The sequence below is a fragment of the Lycium barbarum genome, chromosome 9 (assembly GCF_019175385.1).
Source record: "Lycium barbarum isolate Lr01 chromosome 9, ASM1917538v2, whole genome shotgun sequence".
NCBI classification, from domain to species: domain Eukaryota; kingdom Viridiplantae; phylum Streptophyta; class Magnoliopsida; order Solanales; family Solanaceae; genus Lycium; species Lycium barbarum.
In genome coordinates, this window is record NC_083345.1 from 74922736 (window position 1) to 74937671 (window position 14936).

A 14936-nucleotide genomic window follows, 5' to 3' on the forward strand; every position below is an offset into this window, starting at 1 on the left:
GTGTAGTCCATGACTTGAGAAATATCTTTGTTTATGATCCCATTGTAGTGTCATCTTGTTATGTCTTGGTAGTGAAGCCATTGTTTGAGGAGACTATTGTAGAGGGTTGGGCTCTAGGTTGGAATGACCTTACTTTACATCTTACACTTAGTCAAAATGAAGGTAGAACTTGCTTGGGGATTGAGTTATTTCTTGAATTTTGGGGAATTCACCTTGTTGAAATCCCATGTATGCACTCTCTATGTATGATTACTATTGATGTGTAGTTGTACCACCAATTTGTTCATCCTTGGCATGATTATGTGGTTATTATTATGTGTACTAACCCTCAATCTTTGAGGAGTATGTTGTCTTCCATCTTCCTTGGGCTTTTGCAAGGTTCGAATTCGAAGTCGAATCCTTTTCAAGAAGGGGAGGATGATATGACCCTACTAGACACACCTCGCTTGAAGACTACCAAAGGAACATTGGAGACCCATGGAGAGGCACACAAGCCCCATAAGAAGGCCTATGAAGTATGGAAAGTAGCTTGGAGAGGAATGAAAGAAGAAGCTACAAGAAAGAAGGCCAACACTCAAAGTGGCTAGAGTCGCAAAGAGTTAGAAACGCAAATGTGGCTAGACGTGCAAGAAGGGACATAAATGCAAAAAGGTCACAATTGCAAGATTAAGGATTGGATAGTGGCTATATGTGCAAGAGGAGCCTTTTCGGATTTCAAGCCAACATCCAACTAGCCAAACAAGCCCTTGCATCATTAATGGCATTCTTGTAATAACTAGCCTAGCTCTTAAGTCTCTTAGTATAAATACTAGAATTAGGTTATTTTCATCCTTAGATTATGTTGAATGAAGAAACTCTTATAATAGATTGTAGTTGATACCTTTAGATTAATATAGATTGTTTGGTTGGTTAACCAAGTGTTACTTCCTAGTTGTGAAGTGAATTGCTTATTTCCATCGAATTCAATGTTGCTCATTTGTGGATTCATTTGAGTCATTTGTTGATTCGAATTGCTTAGGTTCTAGGGTTTCTAAATCTGATTGGAAGGGTTAGGGTTTGATATACCATTTCTTGTCCATAGATTTCTTGCTCTTGGGTCAAGTATCTATCCATCTACCCTCTTCCATTTCTATTCTTCATCCACCCTTTATTTTAATTTTCTTGTTCTTTGTTTTTCTAGAGTTTCCCTAGGTTGAATCTTATCATCTAGGCATGAGAGGAGATGAAAGGACATATAGGTAACACTCCCCAGGAACCTTTTCACTAGGCTGAGAACACTTAAACTATCCTCGGAATTCTAAGAATATTTCCTTTTACCCTTTACCGCTATAATACAACTAGTCTAATTCTTCTTTCTAGCCTTTCATTATTCTTTATGAACTATAAGACTTATTTATGATTAGAAGGATCTAAAGAGTCGTGACATCCTATATATCCATCTTTCAGCCTTAAGGATTTCCAGAACAAATTAGCTTAGAGTTATACTATTGATAAATCAAGAATAATTCAATAAGAGGGAATAATTGTTTCTAATTTACATCTAATCATACCAATCTAGTTAGTGAAGGTGCTACAGGTATCATCAAACATATCAAGGCTTGTGATATAACTTGTGGAGTTCCCTGATGAAACATAGAATCATAAAGTTCTAGAATGTTGTTATGGAACAATAGTCTCGTAACGCAAATCTCTGTAGCTCTCAGTCTACACATTATGTTGTGAAATGATTCTAAAGCTAAGGTAGGAATCACTTTAGCTTTCTTGTAAAAAAAGGTCATTTTTGGAATTCTCAATGCTTTGGACACTATTATAAGTTATGACATCAATATAGGAATCTCTAAGTTCACGAACATAAGTTAAGATATGAAGAGATAGCCATTGGAATCAAAGACATTAATTAGATTAACATTTCTAGGGAGGGGAGTTCTTTTGGAATCTATTCATACATCATTGAGTTGTCTTACATAGAACATGCCAAAGAAAGGAAGGTAATAGCCTTAACATACCTTTGTCGCTTTCCAGCTAACCACAGTTCATCTTCGGGTGATGCCAATCTATCAACAACATCAATTTACGAACAATTAATCCAATATATATCCTTATAGTCAATCCCCTAAACTTGTCTCTATTTCTAACGGAATTCCGACATCATTTCCTTTATAAACTAGACAACCCCGAAAATCCAATTCAGCTAAATCATCAACAAAAACACCAAACAACAATATCAACAATCAATATACATCATACCTAGATATTTCCATCCATTTAACTCAACTGAAACAGCCCCACCTTCATAAACTTCCCAAAAATGCCAAACGAGCTTTTAACATTATTTTCTCCGTTCTAATCCGTTAAAACTCTAAATAAACTCTTTAATAACATAAAAGGAACCTTATACATACCTTAGCAGCAGCTCAACCACGAAAATATCATCCCCGAGCTTAATATTTAGCTTAAAACGACGACGACAACTCGTACTACACTTTATCCTTCACGACCCTCAGGATTCGGGGCCTCGAACTTGATCGAACCCTTGCTTTATCTCTCTAAACTCTCCTCACTTTCTTTCTAAAATGTTCTGGATCTTTTCGTATGAAATGAGGAAGATAAGGGTGAAAACTTTTCCTTAAATAGCAAGGGAAGTGGGCCTGACCCGACTTGGAGTCGGGTTGGACCGAGCCCACTACCCAGTTTGATCTTTTTGCCTTAAAACGTCTATAACGTTTTACTCCGATGTCCTATTGAGGAACGGTTTGTTGAATTGGAAACTAGACTCAATAAACTTCAACTTAGGATTTTGAATAACTTCAAAACTCCTCATATTCTAAGAGATATTATCCCCTCAAGTTGGACCATAAATTCCTCCAAGTCTTCCATATTTAATGAAATTATTTCCCTGATTACTTTAACTTCTAATCTTCTTCTAACCTTTTTGTAACTTCATAAACATATAATTACACACTCGTATACATCCATATAAGTTCATACACTTGTGTCAAAGGGTCGGGAAATCCCGATACTCAATTTTACAATCAAACAAACTCATATAAGTCCATCGCAACTCAAGTCACAAAACTTAGTCTTTATTTTATCCAATCTCTCATGTCTTCACTTATTACTTCAAATACATTTGTAATATACTTATATAATCTCATATATGCACTTATAACACAATTTTGAACTATTCAAATTACCATGTTACCTCGAAAAACACAAAACAAAAGTATACAATGCAACTCCATTACTAACGCAAATGTCCTTTCCTTAAACTTATTCAACTCGTCCTTACTTATCATGTCTCATATGACGTAGGCTTATACGGGGTGTAACAATACATACATGTTAAATACAAGTTATTTCATGAAACCATGTTTACAAGTTATTTCATGAAATCATGATTACAAGTTATTTCACGAAAATCATGGGCTTCTTAGCCAACTATATCATGTTCATGTTTTGGGGAGTTGCACAGATTACCGAGAAGGCTCAGACAGCCTGAAACTACATTTGCCACCATAGGATAAGGATCGCTCTGTCCAGTTAGGACGATTCCTTCATGTTTTTCCCATTGAGGGACTTGGATCCATTCATGTCATGTTCATGTCTTGTACCCCGGCAAGGTACAAGATAGCTTAGCTGATCGGGCAGAGATCAGACGCCACGTGTTACCGTGGTAGTTACATGTCAGTTATATTAATGCTCTCCCAACTTAAAATATTTTTACTCATGTTATATATGTATTTATGTTCATGTCAGATACTCATGTTCATGACCAGACTCCAGTTTCAGTTTTAGCTCTTATCATGTTATTTCATGTGCCACGTTTATTTCATTCAGTTGCTTTACGTACCAGTATATTCAATGTGCTGACGTCCCCTTTCTATTGCCCGGGGGCTTGCATTTCACGATGCAGCTACGGACTTATAGGACAACAGATCTACTCTATAGGATCATCCACGTATCAGCTTTTGGTAAGCCCCGTCTTCTTCGAGGTTTAGTCGTTATTTACTTCTATGATAGTTATGCATTTAAGGTATGCTGGGGCCCTTGTCCCAGTAAGTATGTTTAACAGTTCGGACTCATGTTAGAGGTTTCATAGACTAGATAGTTATGTTACGTCATATGTTCAGAGACGGATAGCCATCTTTGGCTCATTATCTATGACAATCCATATTCATATTTTTAAACAAGTATTTTATTTTATATTTTGAAATCTCATGTTTATTATGGCTCATCATGTTTATGTCGTATTCCGCTCCTGTTATGCCTCATGATGATTCAGCAAGCCATGTGGTTCGCTCGGTCACATGCAGTAAGGCACCGAGTGCCGTGTTACGTCCAAGCCATGGTTCGGGGAGTGACAAAGCTTGGTATCAGAGCACTAGGTTAAAGAGTCTTAGGGAGTCTATGAAACCGTGTCTAGTGGGGTCACTTTTATATGTGTGTGCGCACCACACATATAAACGGTTGACCACCAAGACATTCAGGATTGTCTCATTTCTTTCATATTCTAGATCGTGCAATTAGAGCTATGCCTTCAGGAACTTTTCTAACTCGTGCCATGAAGCAGAGCAGTAAGTAACATTCTCTTCCTTTTGAACTCTTGATGTATCGAATGTGCAAGCGACGAGTAGGAAATTCAAGGTTTAAGCTAAGGTGATACCCATTGGGTTATGACTGTGATGTACATGTTGGTAACAGATGAGACCTGAGATTATATTAAAAGTGGGATAAGATGCATAGTTACTACAGACTAGAGCTTAACCTGTATCATAAACTACAAGGTCAGTTATCATGTTTTATGACTATCAACTTACCTCAACTATCAGTTATTCAGCCCTTTGAGCTAGCAGGGTTATCATTATTCAGTACGCCCGTATTCATTTATATAGCTGCCAGATCTCAAATTTTCTGTGTACCCATATTTTTGTGAGCATACAGTGCTACTAGGAGTACAAAAAAAGAGTGTAAGTTACCACAAGAGGCAGATATTGCTATAAGACAAAAGATATGGCAGTTCCCTCTTAGATCATCTGATTAAGTGTTTAGCCCAAATGTGTACAGTCTGATATGATATTGAAGTGCATAGAAAGTTGGGGGATTAGGTATTAGATCATCATTTAAGAGAGAGACGTAATTGCCCTAAGTGTGATCCTTGTCTATAGTTCAAAAAGATTGTATAGCACCGTAGAACATGATCAAATAATAAGGAAAGTTAGAAATAACCTTGTGCTTCACCTTATTTATTAAGAGCAGAATAAGAAAACATGATGCTAGCAGTGTTTAGTGGAAGATTAGTAAGTAAGCTTTGGGAAGATATAATGCATCAGTAATTTTAGCAGGACGAGTAGAGGCATGATTTGATATACTTAGTCAGGTTACCATTAGTGAGTAAGTAAGATTTGAATGCACCGAATGCATATTAGAACCCAAAGTACAGTGATGGAGAAAGAAGAAAATCAGCTAGACTGTAGAAGAGCAAACTATCGAAAAGCAGCCTATAAGAGATGTCAAAAACGGGTCTCTCTAAGGCTCACGGTGGTAGCAAAGTTAAGTCGTTAAGATGGAAATTGTCAGTTGTAAATACGTCCCCACCTCATTTATGTAAGTAATTCAGTTTTTTCTAGTAAGGAAGACCACCCGTAGTCTATTCAAGAGATGAGCCATTAGTGATGTAATGTGAAGTCCGGAACGATGATACGTTTCTAATTCCAGAGAAATTGTACCATGTGGTACTTATGCCCAAACGTACTCTACTCATGCCTTGCGTACCTATATCATGCCCATGTTAGCGCTCTACACTCCATGTTTATGATTCAAGAATAAAGGCTGCATAACTATAGTAACCTATGCAAAGAAAACGTTCCTTCATGTTATGCCCATCAGGTTCTACCCAGGTCTGAAGCCATTCGACCGCCTAAAAATACGTCTAACTTGTACGGGCCGAACTTTATAGTTACGGTCCGTGCTTTGAAGTTACAGGCCGTACTTCATAGTTACTGGCCGCACTTTATAATTACTGGCCGTACTTTGAAATTGTATTTTTTTTATGGGTCGTATCTGGTACCGTACTTCTCAGATTTGCGATATGTCAGTTGCATTGGAAAGAAAACTCTCTGAACTTGAAATTACATAGGTTATGCATTCCATAACTCCTCATATGCTAGAAGCTATACCTTCCCAAACTTGGACCAAAAATCCTATCCAGAATTCTGCCAAATTTTTTCAAAGTTTCGATAAACTTAATTTCTTCGATTCACTTGATCCCGAGATCTTTATGTGCTTACTCGCACATATATATAAATATATATCGTTATTTTACACCCATGTCCATGTTCTAGCTTCTAAGTGCTTTCAAATCCGATAATAATCTTGGTAAGGATCAAGAAGAAGGTAATGTAAATGCTTAAAGATAAAAAGTTCTAAGAAATCCACACCCATGCCTTGAAAAGAGTGATTTATGTTGAACCGTGTCCCATTCCTTCAATGTATCTAAGTTCTAACGGTAATGTTTTATCAATGCCCTAGGTCCCTGACCTAAGAGTGAAACCTACAATTGTAATCCATGCAAATCACACTTATGCCTTATCCTCACCGCAATACTCATGAATCAAGTCCAGACGCCACGGTATGAATCTATGACATACTTGTATTAATCTCATGTTGCTCATGCCCTATGCCATGCTATTAACTTTTTATGCCATTTGAGTCACGTTCCCATGTACGCATGTTCCACGTTACATCCTCTATGTCCAATGCACCATGTCATGTCTATGCTCTAAAATGAAGTATCCCATGTGATTAGTACTTATGATTCCCTTCTCCTAGACCTTCACGATCAACTCACAAGAATAGGCAAGATGAGCCAAGGTATTCTGTCACGACCCAACTAGGGGCCGTGACGGGTACCCGGGGCTTACCACCGAGCACCACTCATTCTACTACTCATCATACTCAAATCATAAAAAATCATTTTTCATTTGGAAAAATAATCACTTTTATACACATAAGCCCTTCGGCTATCAAAATAATACATATATATATATATATATATATATATATATATATATATATATATATATATATATATATATATATATACATAATAGCAACATCGTAAGACCATATAACCCACACCTGCGTATCTACGAGCCTCTACTGGAGTGCTAGACATAGGGACGGGATAGGACCCCGTCGTGCCCAAAATATACATATGTGCACAAAGAATAATCAAAAGCACCTCCGGAACAATGGAGTGCTCTCAAATCAGCTACTAGCTCCTACAAGTCTGGATCAAGATCACCTCTATGTCTACCTGTGGGCATGAACACATCGTCTAAAAAAACGGACGTCAGTACGAACATTGTACTGAGTATGAGAGGCATAAATAATAATAATACGTCAATGAGATAAAGGAAGCATCAAATAAGGAGCAACTGTATCTGACTGCCTATTATAAAAGGAATAATGTATGCTGGCTTACTTCATAATCATCATCATATCATATATGCATAAATGTATAAGCTGCCCGTCCATATAGGTACGGTGTGATAATCATTATCCTGCGTCCAGTCCTCCCGCGTCCGGGGTACCATCTCATGCCGCCCACTAGTGGTGCTGCCCGTGCCATATAGACACGATGTAATCATCTATAAGCCGCCCGCCTTAGCGGTGCTGCCCGTGCCATATAGGAGCGGTGTAATATCATCAACATGTACTCATCATAATGCATGCATAGAATCTCAAAGACAGCTATACTTTATCGAGGTGACATAAGGTCGTGAACCCCCGATTCCATTATGGAGCATTTATAAGTATTCTGTCTCACCTTGAAGGAAATAGCATATAAGGTGAGTGTATACAATAAACTACATCATTAACTACATAGGAACATCATATCATGAACTCTATAATCTTTATACTTAAGCTCATCATCATCGTTATTGGGCTCGTAATGTATCTCTTATCTCATGTAGCTATTCATGAACATAGACTCTTAGCTTTCCGGGATATAGAGGATTCATGGAGAAGAAGGAAAAATTATGCCATCGGATTCATGCCATATAAATAAAGGACTAGCCTCACATACCTTTTCCGTTTAACTAATTCCATCGCTTGATTGTTCTCCTTTAATGCTCACGTTTCTACCTTCAAGAGAATTCTCATTCATATTAGCTAATCGATTATATGAACGTGCTTATTAAAGCTAGAGAAAATTGGGCAGCATTTCCTTTATTTATACAACTTTCTCCATATCACGTATCAACTCCCAAATGTCAATAATAACATTCATAATATCATACTCAATGATCTTCATCAACCATACATTACTCAATTCTCCTACTTCCATTTCAAGGGCATTCGTAACCATGGTCATAATACAACATTACCTTCATCCCCATATAATGTTTCTCCTATGTTCTTAATATCATTTATAGCCTACCCATACTCGTAACATACAAAGAATCATGATTTATATTAAGCTACTACTCAAAAATGCCACCATTCTCATATTTGTAACCCATTTTCTATTTCCTTCTATAATCCAAGTCTTGCAACCCCTCAATACTCTAAATAACATGAATTGATCATAAAACTTACCTTTGATGGTGTAGGAATGGGTTTTGGATAGCAATACTCCACTTGAAGAAAAACCCTAGCTCCCATCCAAGAGATTTCTTGACTTCAAGCAACCCTCAATAGCTTTCTTACACTTGATTCCCTTGGATTTATGATATTGATCTTTGATTTCCCTAGAATTCTTATGGATGAAGGGTGTAGAATGTTCTGGAGACTTGGAGAGAAGTGGAGAAGTGAAAAAAATGAAAATAATAACGTGGGGTCTTGTATTTATAATTGGAAAAATCTGATCCGTCGTGCAATCTACGGACACTTATACGGTCTGTATAAATTTATACGGCCCGTATAAGTGACCGTGAAATCGTCCCAACAACATATCGATTCTGTGTCCATTATACAATACTTTATACGGGCCGTATAATTTTATACGGTCCATATAAGTGATCGTAAAATCACCTCTTCAACAACTTGCCTCTGTGACCATTATACGACACATTATACGGACCGTATAACATTATACAGACCGTATAATCGACCGTATAACTCATCTTTTCACTAATCTTTTTCTTGTCACTTCATTTGATCTCCAATCCTTAGGGAACCTTCTTAGCACTTGTTTATCACCTCATTAACAATCTAAGGGGCGTTATAACTCTTCTCCAAACCATCATTAATTCGTTACTCATAAATCCTTCTCAATACATAACGTATACCTTGCTTTCTCTAACAACTTTCATCTCCTACCTCAAATGTCTTTGAAATCTTATTTAACTTATCAAACGTTATTTCTTACTTATAAAAACATCACATATGTCGTACCCTTCGTCAGTCTATTCACTGTGCATGAATGGAAAATTTTCCGAGGTGTAACATATTCGTATCTATATCTCAGAGAAAACAAGGTAAGGTCCGAAGTAAGGTACGTTCCAAGTTCAAATAGGGATCCTTCCAGGTACCTTGTGGTACTTATTTTAGTAGCATTCTACTCAGATTCTCAATATTCATGTCATGCCTACGCTAGGAGTTTTATGTTATGTGTTAGGATCATACCCTCGTTATAAGACTCACGTATGTCTCATTCGCACCAAGTTACGGTCACATTCAAAGCCTAAGTCGTACCCCTTATCTCATATGTATAACATGGTGATATGTGAACCTCTATGATCAAATCTCTAAGTGTTCAGACCCCATCTCCGCTCAGCATATAGATCTTCTATTATGAAATTCATGTTTACAGCACTCAAAATTCACGTATTCAGATCTCATATCAGTTCGACACTCATGAATTCATGTCAGTCAGCATCCATGTATTTATGTCAACACAGTAATCATGTTTCATATCATGCTCCTACGTTATGATAATCATGCCAAGTTCATGCTCATGTTCCAGTATTCATGTCAAACGTGCTCACAAATTCCCCTCCAAATTCCATGTATATTGTTCATGTATTCATTCAGTTCAATACCCATGTGTCCATGTCAGACAGGCATTGATGACAGTTAGTATTCATGTATTAATGCCAGTTAAGTGTTCATGTTAATCAAGATCATGTTTCAGTTACCCTGTTGTGTTATGTCATGCGTATTAGGATGCCTTGTGGGGCTTGTGTACTACCCCGATTAGCTGACAAGTGTTTGAGAAGTATTGGGATAGTCCTATTTACAAAAGAATCTCTGCCAAAATTTCTGTAAAATTTCAGAGTCGGTAGTAATCCATAACCACTATTCGACAATTAAGGACAAATGTCTCACGATTTCGGTTCAAAATGTCTCACGATTCCCGTTCATGTATGCACTATTTAGTTTCATGTTCCCATGATCATGTTTCTATGTAATCACGTATTCAGTCCTCATGATCCATGACCATGTTCCCACATAATCATATCGAGCTCTTATGTTTCGTGTCATGTTTCATCACGTTCAAGTATTCATGCCATGTCCAGCCTAAATTCCAACCATGACCTATCATTCGAGGACGAATGATCCCAAGGGGGAGACATTGTAACACCTCGTACCTTCGGGCTAAGATTTGACTTGTAAGGTGATGATATAAAGAAACTAAGATGTAAGGTGATGATATAAAAAAACTAAGATGGAAGGTGTAGAAAGTGCTTTGAAAACTAATCAAGTTTGTTACATCCCGTATCTTAGAACAAAGTTTAGACTAGTAGCGTTGGAGTTTAGCGGAGAATTTGAAATTTTGTGCGTTTTGCGAAAATGGTAGACAGACCTACTTTGGGAACCCATAACCCCTTGATTCGTTGAGAACTTGAGAAAACTTAAAACATGAAAGTTGTAGCCCTTTGAAATATGTTTCCAATGGTATCTTGAAGAGCTCAAACGAAGCTCGGTAGTAAGAGGTATGCCTATTTTACTAATGTTGGTTGGAGCAGAATTTTCAAATTTTTTGGGTTGTGTTTTGAGCCTTTTCCTACTCGAATTGGGACTCCTTATTTTATTATTTCATGAAGAAATAACGTCCCTAACAATCTGTTCTCTCTCTACCTCCATCTCTAAAGAACCTATGCACTCCAATCCTTCAAGAACCGCAAGAAACTCATTCTTGCAATCAAGAAAAATCAAGAAAAAACGTCAAGAGTTTGGTTTGACTATCTAGTTTCCTAAGGTTTCTCCAAGGTAAATCTTTAAATCAAGAACCTTTGAATTCTACAAGTTTACATCATTTCTAAACACTAGAATAAATCCATCCACCCCGGTACCCTATAAAATCAAGAGTTGTAGAGAGTTAGAGAAAACCCTAGTATTTTTCTGTTGACTTTCACTCCCACCAGCCCTATACAATTGGTGTTTCCCGGTAATCTAACCGTTGTATAGAGCCCACATTTTAAATGAGTATTCATAACATGTAAGTATAAAATTTGAACGGTGAAGATTGGATTTGGAGGACCGGAGAAGTACCCTTTGAGCCACGAACAGTAGCTACAAAAATGAGTGAAAACTCTTAAGGTTTCAAGTTCTAAGCTTTGATTTCGTCTTCAAAAGTTCAGACCTTTTCTTCAAGTTTTGGAGAGACTAAGGTATGTAGGGTTTCTATCTACATGTGGGAACATCATTGTTCTTCCCCATGCCCTTCTTCCACGATTACACGCAAGTTCTCCAAAAACTAGGGTTCTAGCCATGTTCATGATAACCCTAGGTCCATGTACTATATTATATTAAGCTTTGTGATATAACCTCGTTGTTGTGTTCTTGATATTTCATTTTGATTATTGAGAATCTGTCCGTAATCCATGAAAACCCATATCTCGTATTCCATGGGTTCTTGCATGCATGTTTTTAAATAAAAATGCTTATTTCATGAATATCCTACATGTCTACAAGTTTTCATGCAGTTGTATTATATACTTATCTTCATGCCATGATTCAAGATACATACATGCCAAATACAAGTTATTTCATGAAATCATGTTTACAAGTTATTTCGTGAAATCATGATTATAAGTTATTTACAAGTTATTTCATGAAAATCATGGGCTTCTTAGCCAACTATATCATGTTCATGTTTTTGGGAGTTGCACAGATTACCGAGAAGGCTCAGACAGCCTGAAACTACGTTTGCCACCGTAGGATAAGGATCGCTCCGCCCAGTTAGGACGATTCCTTCATGTTTTTTCCATTGAGGGACTTGGATCCATTCATGTCATGTTCATGTCTTATACCCCGGCAAGGTACAAGATGGCTTAGCTGATCGAGCAGAGATCAGACGTCACGTGTTAACGTGGTGGTTACATGTCGATTATATTAATGCTTTCCCAACTTAAAATGTTTTTACTCATGTTATATATGTGTTTATGCTCATATCAGATACTCATGGTCATGGACAGAATCCAGTTCCTGTTTCAGCTCTTATCATGTTATTTCATGTGCCACGTTTATTTCATTCAGTTGCTTTACATACCAGTACATTCAATGTGCTGACGTCCCCTTTCTATTGCCCGGGGGCCTGGATTTCATGATGCAGGTATGGACTTACAGGACGACAGATCTATTCTATAGGATCATCCACGTATCAGCTTTTGGTGAGCCCCATCTTTTTCGGGGTTTAGTCATTATTTACTTCTATGATAGTTATGCATTTAAGGTATGCTGGGGGCCTTGTGCCAGTAAGTATGTTTAGCAGTTCGGACTCATGTTAGAGGTTTCATAGACTAGATAGTTATGTTATGTCAGATGTTCAGTGTCGTATAGCCATCTTTGGCTCATTATCTATGACAATCCATATTCATATTTTTAAGCAAGTATTTTATTTCATGTTTTGAAATCTCATGTTTATTAAGGTTCATCATGTGTATGTCGTATTCCGCTCATGTTATGCCTTATGATGATTCAGCACACCATGTGGTTCGCTCGGTCACATGCAGTAAGGCACCGAGTGTCGTGTTACGTCCAGGCCATGGTTCGGGGCGTGATAGACGTCCCTTTCCTAGGGGCACTGTATTTCATGCCCACAGGTCCAGGTGGACAGGTTGATGATCCGCCACTGTAGGCTGCTGTTCAGCTGTTATTGGAGCGCTCCTCTTGTTTCGAAGTTGTTGTTGTGTTGTTGGTACGTTATATTTTTGTGTGCATATGGGTATGGCGAGGCCCTATCTTGACCTGGTTACGTTATATACTCCAGTAGAGGCTTGTAGACTGTCATGATATAGTTAAACTTTTTATGGCCTCTTCAGCCTATATTTTTGTTGTATAGTATTTCACGATAGCCTTATCGGCTTGCACAGTTTTTGTCCGGCGTAGTTGTATAATATGTCTTTTGGGCTCATCCCTTTTTCAGCGTATTTCTCATATGATTTAGCAGATTTTCATCTGGTAACCCCCGAGGTCCACTCTTGTTTGTGATCATAATAGGAAAGCATGTTTAGCGGTGCTTGGCAGGTAGGGTCGGGTGCTCTTCATGGCCCTCCAGTTTGGGTTGTGATAGAGGCAATGGTGCTAAACTCCTTCACAAATCATTATAGAAACTCCTCACATCGGTTGCATTTTGAGAAGTTGGTCAATTTCTAATGGACTAAACGTTTTCCTCATCAACCTCCACACCATTCACACTCTCAACAAAGCCTAAGAATACCACTCTATCAACACAAAAGGAACACTTCTTGAGATTAACAAACAACCGTTCACACAACAAAACATCCAACACTTGTCTCAAATGGCTCGCATGTTCCTCGATGGTCTTTCTATACACAACAATGTCATCAAAGTAAATAAAAACAAACTTATTGATAAAGGGTTTCAAAACATGGTTCATCAACCTCATGAATGTGCTAGGTGCATTGGTTAGGCCGAATGACATAACAAGCCACTCATAGAGACCAATGTTGGTCTTAAAAAACGTTTTCCAATCATCACCGGGGTTCATATGAATTTGGTAATAGCCACTTCTAAAACACACTTCAGCCACATAGTTCATCCAACAACTCATCAAGTCTAGGAATGAGATGTTGATATTTTACCATTATTTTATTGACGGCTCTACAATCAATACACATTCTCCAAGTGTCATCTTTCTTTGGAACTAGAATCACCGGAATGGCACACGGACTAAGACTTTCTTTGACTAGACCTTTCTCAAGAAGTTCTTTAACTTGTCTTTACAACTCCTTAGTCTCTTCCGGATTGCTACTATTAGTGACGAACCCACGATTTTAGACAAGCGGGTTCAATAAATAAATAGGGATCTACGATAATAGCTAATAATATATGCAACGTCGAGCATAACAAGCTAGATTTGCCCATTGCTCTTTAATTTGTCCTTTTTGGTTAATAATGTAACTTTAAAATAGAGTTATTATTAAAAAAAAAAAATTATTTTAACAAATTTGAGAAATTGGTTTTAGGAATCACAAAAAATATTTACATTTATTATTAAAAAAATATTTATTTTAAAAAATTTACTTCAACAAGAATTTAAAAAAATTAGCTCTATGTAATTAAAATATCATTAATAGTTATCATTGTTATTTATGAACAAAAGACAATACTAAAAAGTTTTAAACTAAAAAAAATATATAAATTAATTGACTAAATTAAAATAAACTTACAAACTATATATAGCGTCAACAAATATAGTTACACCTTGTAGCAAAAAACTATGAAAGATAGTACAAAAATTCACTTTATAAAAAGTTTAAGTTTTGTTTGAACTAAAATAGATTTCAGATTATCTTTTATTGAATTTGAGTAAGAAACAAAAAATAAAAGTTGTAATAGAATAAATAAAGATGGAGTAATAAATTTTACTAGCTAGCAGTTGAATGCAATATGGTTGGTCAATTTTCTTGTTCTTTTTCCGTAAAATGGTTGGCCAATGGGTCATGAAAGTGATATAGAAAATG